General features: G+C 36.2%; 1 protein-coding gene across 1 annotated transcript in view; it reads left to right on the top strand.

The window, feature by feature from the left end:
* slc4a2a (solute carrier family 4 member 2a) overlaps positions 1 to 25248 on the top strand; it is a 384353-nt gene that overhangs the window by 111032 nt on the left and 248073 nt on the right. Inside the window, exon 2 of the mRNA XM_028803867.2 lies at positions 18851 to 18909. The gene's annotated coding sequence lies outside the window, so the exon portion shown is untranslated. The remainder of the gene's footprint in view (positions 1 to 18850; positions 18910 to 25248) is intronic.

Genomic DNA, 25248 nt, shown 5'->3' with positions numbered 1-25248 from the left:
TAAACGTGTGCATTTACGGGGTGATTTCTCAGGCTTAAAAGCTCACCTTTTATCAAACGCGGGAACAAAGGTAACTGACGTTGTTCACTGTCTTTTAATACTGTGTAACCATACATATTAACACATGTCCAATTAAACGTGTGCATTTACGGGGTGATTTCTCAGGCTTAAAAGCTCGCCTTTTACTAAAAAGGTAAATGCAAAACTATTTTCAATCAGTTTATTGAAACGCTCCCGTTAAGGATTGCAATAACATATTCGCGAGATAAAAGAACGAAGTAGGGGGAAATGGAGGAACAGCCGCAAACAGCGAAGAGCAAAAAATTAATTAAACAATTGAGAACGGAGCGAGTTAAGCATACAAGCATGTTCATAAGGGAAGCAAAGCACGGTGTAAAACGTAAGTTTAAATTAAGTTTATAGAAACGCTCCCGCTGCGGATTGCAATAACATATTTGCGAGATAAAAGTTTAATGAGAAGACACGAGGTATAAACGAACCACACGCCGTGGCGCAACGTTAGGGGCAACAGTTTCAACCATTCTATGATCTGCTTCTCGCAACTGAAAGACGGCACATGGCGGATGTTAGCCGACTTGCTGACCGCAACGTTAGGGGCTTCAACTATGGCGCTGACGCCAAATCTCAGTGCCAACACTTTGCAGACTGTACTTAAAAGACACGCCCTCCTCACTGGACAGTTAAAAACACCAATCAAACTAACGATGACATCAAGTATTACCCAATCAAAAGTAGGAAAGGAGGCATCTTCATAAAATGCGTGTGGGATGATTTGCATGAGACGCTGCTTTAAAAAAAAAAATGATAAAAAAAATACGGGATACATCCCGTCCAGTATTGATTCAAAACGGGACGCGCAATTTCATTCTCAAACGCGGCACGATTCCGTATTTTAAAGGACGGGTGGCAACCCTACAGTGCCAGGTAACCACCCATACAATCAGATTGTGATTCAGACTAGGAATGCAATGAATGTAATTACCCCGATCTACATACAAGGCGAAAGTCTTGCAACATTCAAAGATGATGGTTTGAGATAATTAGTACTTATTAAGTACACCATGGAACATAAAACAGCTTATGAAGCCTTGATCCGAAAAAAGCAAGATCTCAGAGATCGTAAAAAAAAAAAGGAGGTAATGTCGTTTTACTCGCTGTAGATTTTAGTCAAACATTACCAGTTATTCCACGAGGGAGACCAGCAGATGAACTCAACGCGTGTTTAAAATCCATGCTTCCTCCACGGTCGGTTATATGTCGCGTGTTCTCGGGTAGGTACACCAAAAAATGTATACATTTAAGCATGTAATGGGCAAAGAAAAAATTAGGTATACCCGAAGGCACTGCAGTAGTACTCAATGTAACTTTACTTCTTAAATGTTAATGTTTTACTGTTTAATAATTTATACGCTTCTTATATATTGTTCAAATTCTTTTATCCAAATACCAGTGACAGCGCAATGCACGATAACATGGAGTGAATACACCATACGCATCTGCCCACGGCCGCCCTGGTGTGCGCAGATAGGAGTTGATTCTAAAATAAAATAAACATAAAAAGAGTAATACAATCATCACCCATAAAGCGGATAGCGGACGTGACGTATTATATATGTACCACATTTCAAGTCAATAGGTGAAACGGTTTGCAAGCTACAGGTGATTTAAAATCCTGGACAGACCAACGAAAAGCCACGGTAGCAAATTATAGAAGAAGATTTTACTGTTTAATAATTTATATTTATATGAAATGTGCTTCTTATATATTACTTCATATTCTCATATGATAATGATGTTAATGTTGTTTATATTGATTTCTATGTTATTGTAAGTGCATCTATGTGTGTATATGTATGTATGTATGTATGTATGTGTATATATATATATATATATATATATATATATATACATATATATATATATATAAAAAATATATATATAAAAAATATGTGTATATGTATATATAATATATCTGTATATGTGTGTGTATATGTGTATATGTATATATATATGACAGCAACACTCATAACAATGACAACACAATTACATTGACAATCATGTTACGTTATTTTTAAAATGTTTCCTTTACTTTTTCATAACCTCTTTAACACACTACTTCTCCGCTGCGAAGCGCGGGTATTTTGCTAGTTATTAATATGTAGCCTTTGTCAGAATGCCTCAAACCTCACAGACTTACCACTGTTTATAAGGTATTGTACCATATAACTTCTCCCCATCTTCCCTTCTACATTTGTAACCTCAGGCAATTAGGTGTAGTAAAAGACAAGCAAGAGTTAAGTTACATAAAAAATAATGTATTATTGATAATACTAATAAATAATAACAATACGCAAAGTACATTTGAATATTGGCAACCATACAACCTGATAAATGCTGATGTGTAGTTTCAGGTGGCACACAGACTTGTTAGTTACTTAAAATGTCTCTAGTTAAGTCCTCATTTGTTGTCAGCTTTCTTCAGAACAGGCCACTTGCCTGTCTCAATATGGCTGCTGAGCTGTGCTCTTCATTGTGTTGTCCTTTTCAGTTCATGCATCAGTTTGGTGAGGGAGAGAGTGAGGGAGTGAGCAAATTTATAGATTTTCTGTCCAACCCCTAGAGCCAATAAGGTGTCATAGTACTTAAAGGCTTCTGATATAAGCCAGTTCCAAACAGCCATACTTCAGACCATTGGGGGAATAGAACATCTTCACATCTGTCCCCCAAACCATATGTTAAGGTAAAGCTTGGCAGTTAGGCAGCCTGGCTTTGTGTGGGGGATGAGAGAGAGACTTTAGCAGAGAAACACTTGCCAAACTGGTTTGAAGCACTCCCCTCCCCCATTTAATTCTATCGTAAAATTCAAAGAGACCCATTCCTAAAAGAGGTGGGGGGGAGGGGGTTGTAAACATGAATGCTTCTCACTAATGTAACACTAATATTACATTACTTTGCCTAAGTTACAAATAAAGACATACAAAATATTTATCAACTTGTATGCAAAATTTCACCTCACAACAGTCTGGTACCAAACCTTTAAGCCACTGGTGTGTATACCATTAACTATAAGCAGGACTAAAGCTTAAACTAAAATCTCTGGGTTACATTATGAGAAAATAAAGCTGTCTAGAAATTATAATGCTGCTAAAGATGGGGATGGGGGGCAGAGAATTGAAGAAATTGTAAATTCTGTAAATCTTCAGTAATGGATTGTACATTATACTTATTTAATTGATAATAAGGCTTTTCAGAGGAACTTAGAGGCCTATGACCCAGATAAGAGTGTCACTCTCTCATGCTTAACAATTTGGCATGAAAAAACTGTCTTCATGCTAAAAGTAAATTTTGGGATGGAACAGTCAGAGAGAGTTCCATAAAAAAATGAATTAAAAATGAGGGTTTATTGATTAGATGGGCATGTAACAGGAAATTTTACAATATGCAGTGTGTGTGTCATCAAAGTGGGATATAAGCTATGGTGGATAACTTCCATACATTTAACACTAGTGGCACCATTTACATCGCCAAAGGAATATTGTGTATTTGAATGTTTAGTTATTTCATCAGTGTTTGTCATTTTCCTGTCTTTCCTTGATTTTTTCTCAATAGCTGTACTACAAATACCCATATTGTTATACTTCTAAAATTCAAAACCTGTTCCAGCAGTGTTTTTTGTGTGTTTTTATTTTTAGCATAAAGGTACCCCTGTCACTGCGGCAAATATTGCTATTGACCACTGGACACCCAGCTGTAAATCCATGTTTATCTTCTGTAGCTCATATTTGACTGTGTTTGGATACACTTTTTACCTTGAAAGATCCTCTCCAGCCAATGTTAATGACTTAAATCAATGCTGCTGCCAAAGTGTGACTTGTTTATTTTTTGTCTTTCTTCTTAAAATAAGACAATAATTGTTGAAAAATATAATCATCTGCATTTTATTACGTGTAATAAAGATGATCATAAACATAATTGTCAGCGCTCCAATTATTTCAGTGATTTAAATAAAATATACAAACTTGTCAGAACTGGTATTATAATATTCTTCACTCAACTTGAAGTAAGAGGTACATGGCCCTTAAAAAATTTTGATGTAGAGAAAGGAGAGCACGCAAGATGGCAAAGAGTTAACGGAGCAAGCCATGGGTGAAGAGTACAGTGCTAGAATGGGCCCTGCTCATAACATTTTCAATGATACAGCAGACCCTTCAATGTATGGAAAGCTTGTACACAGTTTTTCTTTGCTGGTATGACATAGATACTGACACTTTTGATTCTACAATGATTACAGTTGGAACAACAAATGCAGTGTTTGTCTTAACTGTATGTGATGCCCGCGTTAAGAAAAAAATTACTTAATTTGAGTACACCTATTTTGAATACCTGACATACCGTACATAGTTAATAATCTACATCTCACGGTTTAGCAGGGCTACAAAAAATGCCAATTGTGTTTGTTCAATGTTTGTCAGTGTGTTTGTCTGACCTTCTTGTTGTATAAAATAGATTGTGGGGAACAGCCCAGACACAGACAGGCAGACATCATTTTAAGCACCACAACACGTTTATTTACAATACTATATATAAGAGAAACACACACAACCCCAGTACTCCCCCAAAGTCCAGGCCTTTCTCACACTGCCTTCTTCACCGCCTCCACTCCTCTCTACCAAGCTCTGTCCTTCTCCTATCCCGACTCCAGCCATCGAATGGAGGGAGGCGGCCTCTTTTATACACACCCGGGCATGCTCCAGGTGCCTCCCGATAAGCTTCCACCGGCCCTTCTTGGTGTGGCGGAAGTACCGGCTGCGCACCCGGAAGCACTCCGGGTGTCCCTGGTCGTCTTCCCCCCAGCACTTTCGGGTGTGGCGGAAGGGCTGAGGGCCAGGGCTCCATAGGCATTGGGGCGCCCCCAGCGGTGACCATGGGCCCCTATAGGGTTGAGCTTCTAAGCTCCGTTCTCGTGGTCCCCAAAGCCACCAAGGCTGTCGCCCCCTCGTGGTCTGGAGGAAGCGTAAGCCCTCCTCCGGTCCTTCCGGGCATCCCAGCTGGGTGCCACCCCCAGCCACTTGCCACAATATATATTCGGGTTTGAACTCGGTTAAAAAAAATTAACTAATTAATCGCATCAATGTATTTAATTAATCTAACATTAATATGTAATTAATGTAATATTAAAGCATTTCATTATAAAATTAATGCATAAATCATGAAGTAAATGCACACTAAGTAAAAAATGTAATGTGTAATCAACACAAAGGAATTTAAAAAAAAAAAAAAAAAGACCTGTCTGAGGAGGATGGGACTACATGGAAAAGCTGCTTTAAGTAGCTTTGTGATCGCTGTTTTGCAGACACAGCACTTAGAGAGCACTTTAGCAACCAGGGGCCTCATGTATAAATGGTGCGTACACGCAAAAATGTTATGTACGAACGTTTCCACGCTCAAATCGCGATGTGTAAAACCTAAACTTGGCGTAAAACCACGCACATTTCCACGATATCTCAAACCCTGGCGTACGCAAGTTCTCCGCTCGGTTTTGCAAACTGGCGGCACCAAGCGTCAAAGCAGTGCTACTGTTCCTGTGTGGTTACCCTTTCTTTTTTAGATCCACATCCCTGATGCGGCTTTATCATATACACTGAAACTAACTGCATATTGTTTATTAGTTTAAGGCATCTGATTATAATTAACCTGTAACAATATAATGGTCCAGGGAATAGCCAAAGTTTTACAAATACCATAGCTGCTTTAGCGTTGTTACTCTCACTGCACCTTCTTTTTCTTCTTTCAGCTGCTTCCGTTAGGGGTTGCCACAGCGGATCATCTTTTTCCATATTACTCTCACTGCACCACTCGGATCATTTATATCACTATATCTGAGTGGGGAATCACAGATCTACAGCAGAGAATTATCGGTATACAGCATCAAGTACAAGCTGCCTCAGCCATCCTGCCTAATTGAACTGCTCTCACACGGCAAATGCTTCAAAGCCTTTCTGGTACGGACCTTGCGGTTCAGAAACAGTTTCATCCCAAGAACTATAAACGCACTCAATCAGTCCATCAAGTGCTCCTTGTAGAACTGTTTGAACTTATTAGTACAATCACCTCACTGTAAACTTGCAATACAGTTATAATATTGCAGAACTTGAGTCACTTTATAAAGTGCGTATTCACATATGATGACGATATCATTTTTATGATGAAATGCAGCAAAATATGTTTATTATATTATACAGATAAAACTTTAACTTCATTTAAATAATCTATATTGTTAATAATTAAATGTGAGGACATGGTGTCACTGCACTGTATTCTTGCTGGGTCTGGCGTGACACTGAATGTATAGAATAATTAAACATGTACTACGAAGATATTTCAATGTTCCTTAAACGTTTTGAAGAAATGATGTTCTAAGCTTACAGATGGCTTAACGTCTTATTACAGAGCTGATTGTGTGGCGATTGGGTATTTGGAGAAAGAAAAGTAAGGACAGGAATTGGGGGTTAGTACATTTGAAAGAGACAGTACTGCTACAATAAAGTATTTCATTGAAGGTCGCGCACGACACAGTAAGCATCCTGCGTGAGGCATGAACAATCACTGCGCCACCGTGTTCCCGTGTTTAATAACATGCTTTAACTCCTATCATCATGAAAAAGATATCACTTATACATCGCAGTATTTTAATTATTCAGAGAGCTGTAACATTACGAATGTAATGGATTCTGTGTCCTGTCAAAGGAAGAGAAAGCCCGGAAGCATGTAGTGATTCACATACACAGAGCACATAGAAGATCAAATATAAAACAAATCATTTAACGTGCAACTTTAGTTACGATGGGATTTGAGAAACTAGTAAATAAACCGATTTTAAGATGGTTTATGGTGTTCTACTGTAATGACAAAATAAACTACATGATTAAAGTGGAAATTTCGAGATTAAAGTTGACATTTCGTGCTCCCCCCCCCACCACTGTGTGCCTTTTTTTTCCCCTGTTCCCTAATAAGCTTTCATATGACACTCAGATAGTGGGCTATGACTCGCCTTTTCACGGCAACTTTGATATGTGACAACTTCTTTTTTTTATTTTGGGCACTGTGTGACTTTGTGAACTTGAGCTTTCGAGTTTCTCCGACATGCTATGTCACTCGATCAACTTCCTTTTGTTCATTATATCACTCTTTAAACCAACAAATAGTAAGTTTTTGTTTGCCTCCAGTTGGGGCAGGACAGCAGGTGTGTGCACGTGCGTTACTTTTCACGCTGTCCGGGATTTATGTAGCAGAAGAATGTGGAAGTTGGCATACGCACAGATTTATGCATCTGAATTTTTTTGTGCATAAGCATATTTCCGCTTTTGTCCATATGCCATGTTATAGTGTGAATTCTGCGCACAGCGTTATTATACATGAGGACACTTGCTGGGAGTCCATCTGTCTGGGTGCATGTTCGCCAGTAACTCTAGCAGAACAAAGGGACAGTGAGCATACCAAGTTGCCTTTGCCTCCAGGTCAGTGGAGTGAGGCAGAGAGAGGACCACCTGCATGAGTGGGCAAAGCAGCTGAAAAATGTGCCCAAAGTGCTCACTATATGCTGTGTCCATGAACGGTAATCTTTGAACTGTTTTTTTTTTTTTTTTTTTTTTTTTGTACCGCCCCTTCAGACAAGTTTAACGTGTAGATTTAATGTTTTTGTGGTTGGTAGAATTGTGCCTTGGGATTTTTGGGTTACATAAAATGTACCGCCATAGAAAATGGTTGGAAAGCACTGCTCTACCTACACCTTTGCTCCTGGCATGTTAAAAAAGATCTCTGTAGCTGCACTCTTGCTTAAAAACTGACACTGTGCATTACTTAAATGGTTATATTGCGTTCTTTGCATAAATTAGTGAAGAAACTGCAAACTTGAACATGGGTATGGATAATCATTACACTTCTATTTCATAGAATGTTTCATTATAAAGATATTCTGATTCTATTAGGACAGTCAGAACTGTATGCTGGCTGGTAGGCTAGTGAGTTAAATACAGAGGTAATAGAGACTTACTTTGGTTATAGTGCCACTTAAAGATAACTTAATTAGCACTTAAGTGATATGACTTTGATTTGATCTTCTTACAGAAACATGAAATTATAAAAAAAAAGACTTTTTCATATTTTAGTTATAAATGTTACAAAATGTAGGCATAAACTATAGAATGTGTAAAGCCTGAGTTCCAAAGATCAAATAAACACTTTCACAAAAGGTTCAAGGCTGACACAACAGTTTCTGTGGCGTAGCACGCTAAGATTTGCCTCTCAGAGCGCAGCAGCCTTGCTGTGCCTCAGACCTGAGTTTGATTCCCCGCTGGGGTGTTACTTTTTTTTTTTCTTTTTAACCTGAAACGGACATAAAATTTATAAATTGGTGTGCACTGTCAGTTAATGAGATCATTATATTTTCACCTGGGATGCTCCTTTTAAAATATTTTTTTAACAATTGAGACTGCAATTAACATGAACAACTGGCCTTATAACTGTTATTTTTAAGATCCATAACACAGACAGACAGACAGACAGACAGACAGACAGACAGCACTGCGTAATAGAGAGACAGACAGGCAGAGAAGTCACTAGATAAATAAATAAACAGGGAAGGCACATGTACTGAAAGAAAAAAAGATCAACATGTGCGTTGTTCCTGCTGCACTGAATAAGCTCACGCACTCAAACATCACCCCTCCCCTCGTTCTGACTCTCAGTAACTGCGCAAGTACAGACGCAAACCAAGTGCATGTGTGTACTGTATAATATTAACAAAAAGAGCAGCTTACTACTGAAAACGGCAAATATAGGAGTGAGTGGGGATCAAACCGGGGACTCTTGACACAAAAAAGATGAATGATGATGTAAAAACAAATTAACTTTCAGTTAAAATGAACTTGGGATGTTGCATAGCAAAGGGAGAACATGAGTTTCTCACAAATGAAACCAGTTGCTTTGCTGCAAAAGGAAAACATCCTGGACATTTCCCCAGCATATGACAACTAATTTCAAACATTACTGCAGACTTTAAGAAAAAAAAAATTTACACTAATTTTGTCATGATGGTGCAACAAATTCTTCAGTGGTGGATATCTTGGCGGTCATATTTACATGATGCTCTGCCAGTAAACCTTCTCTTTCACAGAAACAGAACCCCCCCCCCCCCCAACTTAAATTACATGTTTAATTTTGAAGTGTGTGTTTAGTGTGATTCTATATACATAAGACAAATTGCAAGTTTAGTTAATCTATTTAAAACTGTTGTGTTTTTAAGGAAAGTATGTGTGTGCATTGCACAACCAGAGCCAAAATTGCTACTAAGTGATTTATATTCTATTTATTACTGTTTATTTTCAATGTATTATTATATAAATGTTGTAGAAAAACCTGTATTTTGTTTAAAACATATACAAGTATGTCATTTAAAAAATACATTTCTGAAAATTTTATACAAATCTGTTTATTTGGTGCAAATTTCCATTTTATGAACTTTGTGTTTAATTTTAAATGAATTTTTTAAAACAATCCAGCTAATTGATTAATCGACAAAATAATCACCAGATTAATCATCTATCAAAATAATCTTTAGTTGCAGCCTTAATATAATATACACATTAAACTTGTTTCTATTATTGTTTTGTAATGGAAAAAAAAAAACTCCAGTCTGACCAAAATGCGCAGCCTTGAAGCGTTTGCCTCATTGCCGGCCCTGGATGCAACTAGAACAATATTTTTTAACACGTTGAAAAGTCTACATTAATCACAACAATTAATGCTTTAACTTTCCCAGGCCTTCTATATACACACACACCCACCTGAAGAAAAGTTTCCCTTATGCATCTGCAAGGACGTCACCAATTGTAACACTTGACCTTTTTGTAGATGGGGGGGTTTCCTGTTCTGGGTTGCATGAAGAGTAAGACTGGGCATTTCAAGAAAAATGGGAGAAAGAAAGCAATAAAAAAAGTAAGATCAATCATAATAAACGCAGCTATTATTTCATCAAAAGGAACAACAGATCATTACTTTCATCCAGTTACACAAGGTGTTTTGGACTTTTCCTCATCCACTACCCAGTGCTGCTGTCTGGACTCACCTGTGAGACTGTTTTGGTTCATATTTCTGAATAGCCCTATTTGAACTGTGTTTTGCTGTCATTTCATTATTTGGGACTTTTCCGGATTTCATCACTTTCTCAGTCTCTGCAGTTACCATGTTTCCACATTGGACTTTGTGTGTATATGGATGCTTTTACTTTCTTCTATATGTAGTATAGAGAAAGTATACTAATCATGAAAAAATTCAACCTCAAGATTTTGAGGAATCTCCACATTTCCCGTGCTTCTGAACACATTTTGACCATATTTGCAGTTGTGTGTGTGTGTGTGTGTACGTGTACAGAAACACGATAACCTAAGAACACCTGAGCTAGATAAATAAAATTTGGCATATGGGAGTTATATCAAAATCTTAAGTTTTCTGTCAACTTTTGGGCAACATATGTCAACCGGAAGTGGTACTTTACCTGAGCACATTTCACATTTTTTTTCAAATAAACTGCTACATAGTTTAAGTAAACAATTTTGAAATTTTGTATAGTAGTTTTTCATGTGAAATTGCATTATAAGAAGAGAGAAATAATTTAAATTTTATATCATTGTTAGTTTGTGTAAGAAACGCAAAGAATTTTTATCTTAACAGGTATCAGCACAATTATATATGCATTACTACCATCTATATAAACAGAGATAAATCATTTAAATTTTGTATATTTTTTACTTATCATTAGATTTCAAATTTGACCTTGATCAAGTGACTGGAAGTGGTACATTACATAAAAAACAATTTTATTTGAAATTTCAGTTTGAGCATATTACTGGAAGTAGTTCTTTGCCACATAAACTTGCATTATAAACAAAGATAAGTGATTGATATTTTGTAAGAAACACAGAGATATGAAGTTTCATTATAATCGGACAACTAGAAGTGGTATGTACTTTACCTGAACAGGTATAAGTAAAGATTAGTGGAGAACAATCTAGATTTTTTATGCTTTATATATGGTGCTTTACAAAAGACTGGCAAATATGCACTCATCAATGCTCTTAACAAAATAACTAACTACAGTACGTTTGTATATGGAAGCATACTTCCGACGTTTAGTATGGATCATTGAGACACTTCTGGTATAATAAAAGTTTATTGCCTCGCAGGATCGATGTTTTTATCAGCATCAAATTTGTGTCTACCTTTTTCACCCAGAGCTAGAGATTTTTTAGACCTTTACCCCCCCACTTTGATTGACTGACATCATTTCAATATACTTTCTTGACAGTTGATTCTGTGATATTGTTGAAGCTGGTTTATTTGTTAAACAAGTTATCATATTTTGACATTTAGGTACCTCTTACTGTCTTTCTTAAGGCAAATTGCTTTCCAGAATTAGTTTGAGCTATGTTACTGTTAGTAAGTTTTTGTGTTCAATACTTATCACTTATGATTGGCTACATATGAACACTAACAGTAGTTGGTAAGTTTGTTTTTCATTGTTGCACGTTATTTTGTCAACAAAAGAAATTTGTTTTATTGGTAATTACGGTGGTTGTTTGAACCAATTTAATAAATTATATTATGATCAATGAAATCAGTGTTTTATAATTTTTCCAGTAAGAGATAACTTTGAAGTACAGCTATTTTTTAAAATTAATAATTTTGAAATCTGCATATCGTACCTTTCTGATTTGCACTACGCATTTGCTATTTTGTCCTTTAATTTCACAAATTATATTTCATATATGTTTTGATCTTGCATCAATTTTGTACTGTTTGTGAATTGACATTTTTTCTCATTTTTTGGATTACCTGAACATTTTTTTAATACCTACATTTAATTTTTTATTTGAAAAGGAGTGTTAAAAAGCAAACAGCATCGCAAAAGCAGAAGAAAATTAATCAGTTGCATACACGTTTATGGTCTGACTTTTCATATACAGTAAACAGAATGAAAGAGTTAGAGTTAATTATTCATCTTATTTAGTAACAATTTATTAACAACGTTACATGTATTATTTTTAACTTATTTAACTTGTCAGCAATGCAAAGAAATTACATGGTACAAACACAAAATAACACTGCAACTGGAAATTTATCTAATCAGGTAAAAGAACTATCAAATAAACCTGAAATTTGAATAGGTATTTGTTTTGTTTCACAAGTTGACATATTCATACAATTATTTTATAATTTCTATGAGTGGAGAACACTCCATATTTTTTTGTTTTGTAATTTATTTATTTTTCATAGATAAGACAGGGAAAGTCGGTTCATTTCATATTTTATTTTATTTTTTTTTTTCTATCGCAGAACATATTTGCATCTGGATTGGGGAATTTAGGGTACGTGTATTATATTTCATTCTGTTCTAATATGTTCATTTTACACTTACTGGACCTTTATCTTTGAGTAATTTTATCTGTTTTTGTCCATCGACTGGGGAGCTTGAGTGGAAGGCGGGTAAAGGAACTGAAGGGTAAGTACGGTTTGGTGTGGCCGAATCCAGACTTTGCTCCAGAACAGCCAGAGTTTGTAACTTGCTGCCATCTGAGCATGAGCAGTTGTTACAGTGGTGTGATAGCAAAAGCATACTCATAATCATCTATTTTTTCCCCTAACAGCGCCTCATAGCATACTGAAAGCTTTGCCTTTATATTAGACACCTGGCACACTTTTGTGCAGAACTGCATAATGTGTCATAAAACCTGGGGAGCAGAACTGTTCATTCCAGGCAAATTGCTGATGTCTTTTCACTCAGTACATGACAAGCAAACCCGCAAAATCTGGCCACAAATTTTGGATATCTGCAGATGTAAACAGCAAATCAGCCCAACAAAGTACTTGATTAAGAGTCTTATTTTAATTTTAATACATTTGCAAACCTTTCAGAAAACAGGTTTTCATTTTGTCATTTTTGTCATTGTTTATAGATTGAGGAGCATCTCCATTTAAAATATATATCTATGACACAAAGTTTGCAGAAAGTGAAGGGAGTCTGAATACTTTCTGAATCCACTGTGTATGTTAAAAACTATTCCCTGTTTAGAGAAAGATCCCAAGATGTTGTTGATTGTTTTTTTGACCAGCGACTTGCTGTTTACATACATGTATGTACTGCGAAATATGTGGATGTGATGTACTTTTTTTTTTTTTCTTTAAAAACTATTTACACAGAAAATATTTGTTTTTACTTTTATTTGTTATTTTATTTGCCCAGTGGAAGTAGAACTGCTTTGCTTTTAATGACAAAATTTGGAAGCAGTTTAATGCTACGAAGCATCTCTGGAAATTTTACCAAAAAAAGCATATGCTAACATTTTAATTGAAAATACTGTATATGCAAAAAATAGACTTTGTGCCAGGAAGTTGTTTTTTTTTTTTTTTTGAGTATATATTCAGACTGCTCATACCTTCTGTATCTATGGTTTGAGAGGCAGGGCAATAGGAATTTTGAATAATGAACTGAAGAGCAAGACCACAAATCCAGATACCACTTGGTGTAGTGTCAGTGGTTATAGTAAATGCGTGCTGGTTCTAGGTTAAAAAGAGGATTTTTTTTTCTTCTGATCATTTCCTCTGCAGAATCTTTGGTAAAATTTTGCTGTGATGTATTAAATATTGAGAACCATTATGAATATGCAGACCATATGATAAGAACTTTTGAATCCAAATAGGGTATTAGTTGTTCATTCTTGCTTGTTGCTGTTTCTTTGCATCCTTGCCCAAAGGCAATTGCCACACCCTCTCTACCCTCACAAGTTTGCTGAAAGTTGCAGTAGTTAGATCAGGAATTTATAGGAGTGAATGCAGTACTTTCTTGGCTACCATATGACATTTCTCAGACTTAAAATGTTTTTCCTTAATCCATTGCCTCCTTAATTTCCAATCTTTTAATCAGATCTACACAATTGCAATGGATCTCCTCAATGACTGGTGCCATTTTTGAGGTGTCAGCCAAGGTAAGAAGAGCTAAAAATTATTCTTTTTGGCTTATGCAATTTTGGTGCACCAGAAATTCTCTTGAAGAAAGAACAGAAAGCTTTTTAGATAAAAAAGTATAGGGCCACTTTGTAGATCTCAGAATTAAACAATATATATTGTATTGAAATGGTTAATATATTACCACCAGGGATTCATTTTATCTTCTGGACAGGACATACAAGTATATTTGAATAAAATACAAGTAGAACAAAAATGCTGTAATTGCACAGGAATTCTCTGTTGCTATTTTTGGTTGAATTGTACCTATTAGCATCTCCATTTTGTAGCCACAAGAGGGAGCACTTGTTCTAAACAAAACAATTGATTAAACTAGTAGTATACAGAGAATTGGAATGTAAACAGTGATTTGATTCTCCTGATTTAATGCATCAGTACCCTTAATCTCTAATGTATGGCAGTTTTTGTTCTGGGGTAATTTGTTTTTATAGTTTACCCAAGCTCACAGTAAAACAACATGAATTTCACTTATTTAATAGGAGGTGCAAAATGAACAGTAGAGGAGGTGACACCACTTAATCAGTATCTGTTTCTGATTACTGCAGTTGATGTATTATAAAGCGCTACCGCCATTATAATCTCACTACTTAGATCGCTGTAACCACCTATTGCACATGTTACAATGTTGCCGTAATTGTCAACAATTCTTGATGAGCAAGAGTGACTTTATAACTTTTTTTGTTTTAGAAATGTCATAAGGGCACTGTTTTGCAATGCATCACATAACTTGAAAGCGTATGTTGTGCTACCAACCTTTGGGGATGCTAAATGCAATTGTCCTGAACATATTGCCTTTTGTCAGAGACCCCAACTCTGGTTGTTGTTGCCACATTAGGTAATGCTAAATGTATAGATTGATTAGTGGTGATGGAGAGACAAGTATCTGAAAAGAGAACTTTTAAGCTATCATCTTTGATGATACCTTATAGCATTACTTAGTCTGCAGGTGTCTAAATCTTCAGCCTTGCCTTCTAATGTTGCAACTTCTGTCCTGCATCACAGTGGGTGATCTAGATCTGCTAAAGTTCGGCCCTCTGTTCTTCCCAACAAGGCATTTTACAAATATGCAACTATATGAGGTGAGCAGATTGCAGTGTGTAGAATAGTAAAAGACTGATTTTAACCCTATGTTCCATATCTGGGCTAGTGCCCATGAGTAAAATTTTCAAGATTACACATTCTGGGGACAATGTGTCACAGCTGAAGTGTGAGGAATTCATGGAGGTAGTCATTTGGGTGCCTGATACCTGCTGAAGTGGCTGAGTTGCAGTCACACTGCACTAAAGCAGCTTCCTGTTTCAGTGTCGAGGTGGAGAGTGGGCAGATGGTTGAGTACAGAATAGGTCCTGGAAGCCTTGTACCGCCTAGATTTGCTCAGATTTCTTTCTAAGACCAAGTCTGATCTCCCTGTACCATATACCCTAAGTTCTTGTCTATAAGCCGGACTCATGTATTAGCCGGAGACCAAAAATCATACGAATTTTTAAAATAAAATCGTATCATAGATAAGCCGGACTCATGGATAAGCCGAACGTACTATAACCTATAACTAATAGAAGGGAGGGAGGTCAGTGGTCTCACTCGCGCCCATTTAATTTCTTTAAGGGGGGAGAGAGTGTGAGATATTGCCGTCTCCCTCACTCCCCGCATGGCGCGGTTGGAGCGGCCGGAGCGCGTTCTTTCTGCTCTGGGCGTCGCCGAGTCAACACGAGCGCGTAGCGGTCATTTAAATTGTGATTTTATATGTAAGCATATTTAAATATATATCGCGGATTTCTGCGGACAATGGGTCTTTTAATTTCTGGTACATGCTTCCTCAGTTGGTTTGCCCAGTTGATTTCATACAAGGGACGCTATTGGCAGATGGCTGAGAAGCTAGATTGCTTACTTTTCTGTCAATCTTGCGCTGACTATCTGTGATCCTGACGTATGGGGATTGAGCAGGGGGGCTGTTTGCACACCTAGACGATACAGACGCTCGTCTAAAAATGCTGAAAGATTATCTTCACATTGCTATCTTTTGTAAAGCTGATTCCTGAAAAGACATGCTGCACAGTGCTTCGCATACTTAAAAGCTCGAAGGGCACGTATTGATTTTTGACTGAAAAACAAACTCTCCCTCTCTCTCTCTTTGTCTGCTCCTGACGGAGGGGGTGTGAGCTGCCGCCTTCAACAGCTTTGTGCCACGGTGCTTCGCATACTTAAAAGCCAAACAGACATATTGATTTGTTTGCTTCACTCCTTTGAAGAGGAAGATATGTTTGCATTCTTTTAATTGTGAGACGGAACTGTCATCTCTGTCTTGTCATGGAGCACAGTTTAAACTTTTGAAAAAGAGACAAATGTTTGTTTGCAGTGTTTGAATAACGTTCCTGTCTCTCTACAACCTCCTGTGTTTCTGCGCAAATCTGTGACCCAAGCATGACAATATAAAAATAACCATATAAACATATGGTTTCTACTTCGCGGATATTCTTATTTCGCGGGTGGCTCTGGAACGCAACCCCCGCGATGGATGTATAAGCCGGACTTATGTATAAGCCGATATTCTATTTTTTCATTTTCACAACTTTTTTCCTTAGATAAGCCGCGGCTTATTGACAAGAACTTAGGGTAACTGATTTCAGAGATTTTTGTAACTACAGTTTTAAACAAGAGTACCACTGTATTTCAGAAAAATATTGTTTAATAACTGGTACAGATTTACAAGTGACTAATCGTTTAGTTAACATCCACTCTTGTACTGTGTCCTTAGTACTAGAAGTGTGGTCAAGCTGCAGTACAATTCTTTTAGGGCTGGAACTTGTAAAACCAAGAGGGTCTTGTGTATAAGTACCTACTTGCCTTCTGATTCTTTTAATTCCCATTTGGTGGTAGTGGTGGTAGTAATAGTGTAAACAGCACAATGAAATTCATTTTGGCATGTCTGACTAACATGTAATACTCCTGTTTGCAATAGTCTGCATTTGTTGCTTATAATAAGCCGGTTTTTGTAAGTTTAGTCATTTAAACTGGTCCAGATCATATGTCAGTCATTTCAAGGTGTTTTTTTTTTTTTCTTTCAAACAATTTTATTTTAACCCTTCATCTTGGTCTTTTCATCAACTTATTAAATGTTTTCGTTTTTTAAGTTTTCTTTTGTTGATTTTTTTGGACTGTTGCACAGAGTGAAGGATTTCTTATACAAAACAGAAAAGTTACTTGATGCAGGTTTAGTAATGATTACTGCATTGTTAGAGCTTCTAAATAAAGCATTCTCTATGCTTCACCTGGGCATGGTCCCAGTATGTTTGGCTGAAACTGACCTGGAATTCAGAAGCAATAGGGCTATGTGGCCTAGCACCTACTGCATTTTCTATTTTCCTTTCTTTTTTTATAATGGCTACCTCAGAAGGGACACTGCCTCCCACATCTTTAGCAAGAGACTGTGTTTAGGGCAGCAGTACCATGACATTAAAGTGGAACTATTTACATTTCTGCCTTAAACCCTATCGCATAACTTATCCCACTCCTGCTTCTCTTTATTTTGGTAAATTTAACTGAGTGTGCTTTTTTCAATTACTGAAATTACTCATTTTTATTGGATTACTGTTTCATCATACTAACAATATTACATTAAGGAACAAATGATGGGTCAGTTTTGTGGAGATGTATATATTTTTCTTTTATTGAATAAAGTGGTGAAATAACCTCTTACATTCTTTTATAAAATTTTAAAATGCTCATTGATATAACTAAATAAATTTAAAAAAATGCAATATTAATATCCTTACCATTAGGCAAAGAATCACACTTCTTTTATTATTCTCATGACAGTGAACAATGTTAGCTGTTGAATGAATAGTTTGAATTTGTGAAAGATACACTGTGGTGATACAAGTCACTTGTAGCTAAGGAGAGGTTGGTGTGTTGAAAAGAGGCTTACAAGTTTTGGGATCTCTTTAGGAGTTGTAAACTTGTCATCAGTTTATTGAACTCAAAATACAATTTTAGGTAATATATTGTACTGCTCAGCACAAATCATTACACAACAGCAATGAAAACAGTATCCTGTTGGCCAAGGTTTTGCATGCATTAAAAAATGCCGACATGATGCCTAATCAGAAATATTATTGAGCTTATAGCTTAGGCTGTTGTGAATTTTTCAAGGCTGACAAAAGTGGTATGCTGTTAAATGGGTGAGAGATAAACAATTTTGTTTTCTACTTATATAGGCCCTTAATGCATGTCCACTCAGAATCTATTGTTTTGAGCTAGGTAAAAACAACACTATCTTGTTATTGTACTGTGGCATGAAATAATGGGATGTATATCACATTAAAAATTATGACATTATTTGTTTATTAGTTTCTAATTGAAAATAGTTAAGTCAAAAAGGGTGAAGAATACCTCTCATAAGATCTGCATGGTGCTAGGAAATTAAATACCCTTAATAGAGATTTTCATGAACTGATTTATGCCAGTTGTTCAGGGTGTGGTAGTTTAGGATGAAAATGCAGACACTTTTTTTTTTTTTTTGGTCAAAGACTGTGTTTCAGCCTTTTGCTGTTGAGTCATATCTGGTCACATGGAAGCCTGGGAGAGGAAGAAATATAATCCAAAAGAGGAAGGCTTGAATTAGCAAGGCATTCTTACAGGGACTGCCTGCTTGTGTGTGTGTATGTGTGTAGTTTTCAGTGGAGCGGATAAAAAAACGTCGCCAGCTCTTGATTTGCTCATTCATTGTTTTTCTTCCTTTTGTCTGCAGTGGGTCTCGGCTTTGCACTGCGATGTCTGGAGTAGCTCTCCTGCAGTAAATATATTAAGGTAAGCTGCTGATTTTCTTTTGCTGTTATGCTCACAGGCTTTGCATTTGGTGGCAGTCTTATGGCATGCAGCTGAAACTCTGCATTGTCCTGAGGTCACCTTTACTCAAAATGCTGTTTGATAAGTCATCATTTGCAGGTCTGGCCAAGTAACACTGTTTATGTTCACGTTTAATGTCACTTTTCTTTTTTTGGCTTCATTTTAAAGCTTAGTGCTTCTAAAGTCATTTGGGATGTTAAAAGTTTAACAAAAATTCATTCTATTTAAAGAAATCTACTTTGTCCCAGCAGATATATTACCAGGTTTTTAATTCTGTTGCCTCACAAAGACCATTCTGCAAATAGGGGAAGAGTTTACACCCTGTTAATTTAGTTATTTTATTTGTGTTATATAGAATTTAATAATTAAAATTCTCTGGTAGACTACAGTATCATATGCACCATGACCAAAGGTTATTGGATTACCATTAAGAATTGAAAATTATGTAACAAATTGATGTCCAAAACACTGAAGTCTGTAGTATGTTTTGTGGATTTAAACAAAACTGAAGCTCTAATTGACCTCAATATCCTTTTGTGTACTGTAAAATAATGTGACAAAATTTAACATAAAATATTAGCATGTATATATTGAATATATTTGCAAGGATACTATTGTAATTCAGCAATTACGTTTTACAGGAAATTAAGAAAAATCTAAATGACTTCCAATTGTTTGTTTAGTTAGTTTCTGAGGTTTGATATTTATCTTGTCAGGTTGTTCTTAAACATTGGCATGGCATTCTTTTCAGCTGAAGTTTATTACAGACTTTCTCTGTACCTTCTGTGTGAAGAAGTTGTCTGAAAACCGTTTTATTTTCCATTTGTGTCTTCATGTGTGAGCTTAACTGTTTAGATCTCCTGGGTGCATTTTGCATTCAAAACCAAATATATGTTACATTTCTGTGCAGAGATAAACTAGACTTATGAAAGCAATGGAACACCCCATATTTTCTGCTTATTTGTAGGCAGAACCCACTGAAACGATGTAGACAACTGAAAGAAGCAGATTGTTATCCAGGAGTACCCAAAATATGTAGTGGCTGCTTAAGGGGGTTTTGATAGTATTAGACAAAGTAATCACAAGACTGTACTCACTGGTACTGTAATCTAATGCTAAACCCTTAACTATTTTTCATATATAGTAGCCTGATTCAGCAGAAATGTTCACATCTGCTGAATGTTCAAATAATAATTTAATTCTGTTATTTCTGCAGGGCAGAATGTGTTGGTCATTGTGGCTGTAATTAAGAAGCATTTGGTTAGGTTTGAAATTGCAACATTTGTAGGTTTTCTCTCTATATGGGAATTTTCTCAAAAATAAATAGAACTCCTTTGGATTCTTTTAGATTAGATTACATTTTATTTGTCCCCTAGGGGAAATTTAAATTTTGTTGTTTAGATTTGACTTTATACTGTAAAAACTCCTGTGATGTTATACTTATGTAGTGAATTCATTATCTTAAACTGTTATCCTAATTTTTAGTTTAAAATATTGTAGCCTTTCTTCATTCCCACATGGGTGTTATACTACTAACCAAGTAAAACTTGGTCGATGTGTGCGTTCGTTTCTGTTTAGACAGAATATGTGTGTATGTGTGTGTGTAAGTCTCCTAAAAATACTTGTGGATCTGAAGATGGAAAAAAATTCTTCAAACTTAGATCACCTGTAAAAACTGTAAAATTTATTTGCAGTATGCATTCTCAGGTCAACACTTTATCATTCAGCAGAAAATATTGTGGAAGTAATATGTTATTTTTAAGTCATCACCTCATTGGTTGCAAATTCATTCCATGTAGCTACCACAAATCAATTTTGGTTTAGTATGAACTTTTCTCTTTATTCCATGACCCAGAAATGTAAAACATTAGCAATGAGGAAAAAAGCGTAATCAGAGTAAAATAGCTGAGGAAAAAAGTAAAATAGTTATGTTTTTGACACAAAATTAGAAAATGTCTTTGATATGCTGTTTTGTGAGTATCTTTATTTCTGCTAGTCAAATATAAATAATGTGGATAAGATATTAGATAGGAGCAATCAGCGCTTGTCAAGCTGAGGGTCAAATTGGAATGAGATGGCAAGGTTTGTGCTGTTGAGTCTAACTGCTTGTTATTTGGTGTTGTATAAATTAGAGAATTACATATTTTATACTGTGCATTTGTATGATTGTATGATATTATTCAAACAATTTGTAAACAAAATACAGTTTTATGTGTAGGGGTTGAAGAATGTTGAACTAAAGTTTCTATAAAAGGTGATTTATAATATTGTAGTAAGTGCATCTTGTGCTTCTCCTTTGGATATTGGACAAAATTCTTATTGTTAATGCTTGTTGAAGAATTTAGTATGTGCAAATTATCCACTGTTAATGTGTGAAATTAACCACTACTAATGTTTGATCCTGACTGTAATGGATTGATTCTGGGTTAGGTGTTTGTCTTTGCAGATAAGAGAAATCATACTGTACTACCGCGAGTGAAGTTGAGCAAAAAACTGCCTTCACATTATTTTATGTAATTTCCCAGGCTAAGGAGAATACGTTTCATCTGCCTTGTGTGAAGAATTTATTACTGATTATTCAGACCCTTTTATGGACTGTTTATCATATGAAATGTTATTATGATATTGACGTAGCTTTTAGACCTCAGTGAAGATCTCTATACAAAGAAAAATAAATTGAAATAATTGTTGGAAGCCCTGTGAAATGTCAGTCCCATATTGAATAGTCTGACAGTATGGTTTCAAGAGAGGTTAACTTAAAAAAATTCGAGAAATTATGCCTTATGCTTTTTCCCTATGAGAAATGTCAGCAATTTTAGAATTTAGAACATTTTAGAATATGAGAACAAATATGATAAGAACTGGCCATTCAGCCCCAATAAATCAAATTCAATTAACATAACCAACAGTTCTTAAATGTACTGTTATCTGACTCACAAATTTATAACTCACTCCATATTCTATAGCTATGTGTGTGAAGAAGAACCGTCTAACATTTTGGCAAAATTTATCATTTTAAAGTTAGCGTCCCTGTATTCTTCTTGTGGAGCTCATTTTGAAGTGACAGGTCAGATCTTAAGTATTGATTACCTTTAGAATTTTGAACTCTTAAATTATGTCACCTTTTAGTCATAGTTTGCTTAAAGTGAAAGGGGTCAACTCTTTCAACTATTCTTCATAGCTCATACCTGAGAGTTCTGGAATAAGCCTAATCATTCATATCTGGCCTTTCTCTAGTACTGCTGTATTTGTTTTGGTAATAGAGAGACCACAGTGTTCCAGATGAGACTTCTTAACTGTGTAGCTTGAGTGTAACCTCTCTTAGCTGGTAATTAAACATATCAAACTATATAACTTGTCATCCTATTAGTGTGACTTAATTTACAAGAAATATGTCAGATTTCAAGCAAATGAAGCCAAGTGGCTTTATTGCCATACCATCCATACAAAGTATTGTTGCATATAGTGGCACAAAATGACATTTTCCAGGATGGGAGTGCAACATATATGTAGACATAAGACAAGTACAAGACAGTTAAAGAACTGTACTACTATAAATAAATAAAATGAAATGCATAAGTGAATAGATAATGGTTTGAAATAGGTAGTAATAAAGAATAACTAATAAAAAAACATCAGTAGTATCAATTGTAACAAATGTACTGCATATAAATAAGACATTAGGAGCACATCTGAGTGCAAAGAGGCAACACAGACTTCAGACTCTGGACAGTCAAGGGGTAGAAGCTCCTGTAGAACCTGGTAGAACTGGTTTGGATGCTGTAGTACCCTCTCCCAGATGGAAGTGGGACAAAGAGACCGTTGGAGGGTTGGAAGCAGTCATTCACAATGCTATAGGCAACGCTTTATAAAGGTGTCTTTAATGGTGAGCAAAGAGGTCCCAGTTATCTTTTTTAACATATAATGCATATGGTCATTTAAAATTTATTTATATATTCATTGCCATTATGTCAGTGATTACTAACTGGGGGCTGTGGCGCACTACAAAGCACCAGTAAACTTTCATGGGAGGTCCTAGAGGACTTTGAGAAGGTTTGAGAAAGTACTTACTTATGTAATATCACATGACTAAACTGGATTCATTAACACTAGACTTACCAAAGCCTACGAAAAAATGTGTAATTCCTACCCACCTTACTTCTCTTCGCACCTCTCCATCAGCATTTTTTGTCTTGTAAATGTGTTGATCAACACAAGCAGCCTGCTATAAACAACCGCCCACCCACTCCCCATTAATTCCCAATCCAATAAAGGGCAAACATTTCTCTCAGCTCAAGCCTTGATTATCTTGAAGTGAAGTGTGGAGTTTTAGAGGGTACACAATATATCATTATTTGGAACACATGCATTTCATGTGTGATTTGTTTCTACACCAATCTATGTAAACACATCGTTAAAACAGAAACTTTTTCATGTTTTAGTAACAAATGACAAAATGTAGGCATGAACTGTATAATGTGTGAAGTCCAAATATCAAATAAACACTTTCACAAAAAGTGCAAGTATAATCCGACAGCTTCTGTTGTGCAGCGGTAAGAACTGCTGACTTGTAATCAAGAGGCCGCTGATTCGATTCTGGCTGCCTCACAAATTTACCGTTTTGGGTAGTGAGCTGCTCTTATTGTTAATATTAAACAATAAAAACATACATTTGATTTGCGCCTATAACAGCCGATGTACTTGTAAAAGTTACACCCCCCCCCCCCCTTTTATTCTCTCAGTCACGATTTAACAACAAACACACACCCCCAACCCCAGATCTGATGCTGTTAGTTTTTATTTGACCCTGGGAATAACTGTGGATGTGAGTGGTGTTTTGAGACAATGCAACTGGAAATTCTCTAATCTTGAAGGAGAAAAGCTGACATGCAAACGCAGGTGTATCGTGCCTTCCTGGTATCTCATTGACACTTGAATTTTTTTTATTCAGTTTTATTGAGTGTTCCTGCTCATGCTGAATTAGTATGCACCTTATGGTCCATGATGTCAAATCTGCACTGACAAAAAAAACAGAGACATCGGTATACTATATGGTATTTGGAATTATTTATTTTATGACCTGTATAGTACATTTTGGAAAACATTGTTGCACTGATGCAACATTATTCATATTTTTCATATTTAGTCGCATACCTTGCGTTTTTTTTTTTCGTATCTTGCCCAGTCTCTACATTTTGGTGCATGGTGGTATTTCTTTTGTACTCTAGAACATGCAGAGGAAAAAATGGTATAGAGAGGTCAATTCCGTGCTATATGCAATCATCAAATTCAAATATTAACAGTTCTCATACACCCAAGGACTGTCCTTCCTACATTTACGACATGTGTACCTGTTGAAATGTATGCACCTCTCTGTGCTGTGGTTCCTATTACATTGAAGCTGCACCTGACACTGACTGAGTTTGCTTTCTTGGGGGAAGTGGAACAGAAGCTTGTCGATGTTGCTGCTTCTTACAAGAAAAGGCAATGAAAAAAGAAAAAGGGGATGCAACAAAGTTCCTCTGCAAGGTGAGCCAAGAACATTTTTTTTCTTAATGGATCCCGTGCATGCCTTGCACAGTACATGTGTGTTCATCACTGCCAGGTCAAGCATGTTGTAGCACACAGCAGCCTGCCACCTGTGTGTTCCTGCTCGCGCTGAATAAGCTCACACCTTCTGGTGCATGATGTCAACGCAGCACCTGGGGGAAAAAAGAAAGAGACAAATAAATGTGACATTTTGAAGAAATCATTTTATGACCTGAATAGTACCAATCAGAAAACATCATCGCACTAATGCATTATTATTTGAAAATGAACAACATCAGATCAGGTGTAAATTTATGGTACTTGTAAAAGTTAGCTTTTTTCAGTTTTATTATTCTCTCAGTCACATTCACTCTCTCTTTATAACCCACTCGACCCCTACCCCCACCGGATCTGACCCTAACAGCGTAACAACTAACAGCGTAAATTTGTGAGAGGTGTGAAGGGATTTAAGGTGGGCCGAGATTACAAGTTTTTTTTGTAAGTCATCATTTTCTTGCTTTTTTCAGGATAGGCAGTATGCCTGTCTTAATATGGCTGCTTAGATTTGGTTCTCAGTGTGATTTTCTTTTCAGTCCATGGTGTATGAAATGCTCTTTTTTTATGATGGTGAGAAAGAGAAAGGGAGGTGTAAAGTAACCAAATTTATGTATTCTTTGTCCAGATCCTTACACCAATAGGGCATTGTGCTATAATGTGGCCTCTGATTCAAACCAATCCCAAACAGCCATATTTCAGACCTATGGGGGCACA

This window comes from Erpetoichthys calabaricus, chromosome 6, assembly GCF_900747795.2.
Source record: "Erpetoichthys calabaricus chromosome 6, fErpCal1.3, whole genome shotgun sequence".
Taxonomy (NCBI): domain Eukaryota; kingdom Metazoa; phylum Chordata; class Cladistia; order Polypteriformes; family Polypteridae; genus Erpetoichthys; species Erpetoichthys calabaricus.
The sequence above is the reverse complement of the archived record's forward strand: the minus strand, read 5'-3'. Positions and strand labels throughout refer to the sequence as shown.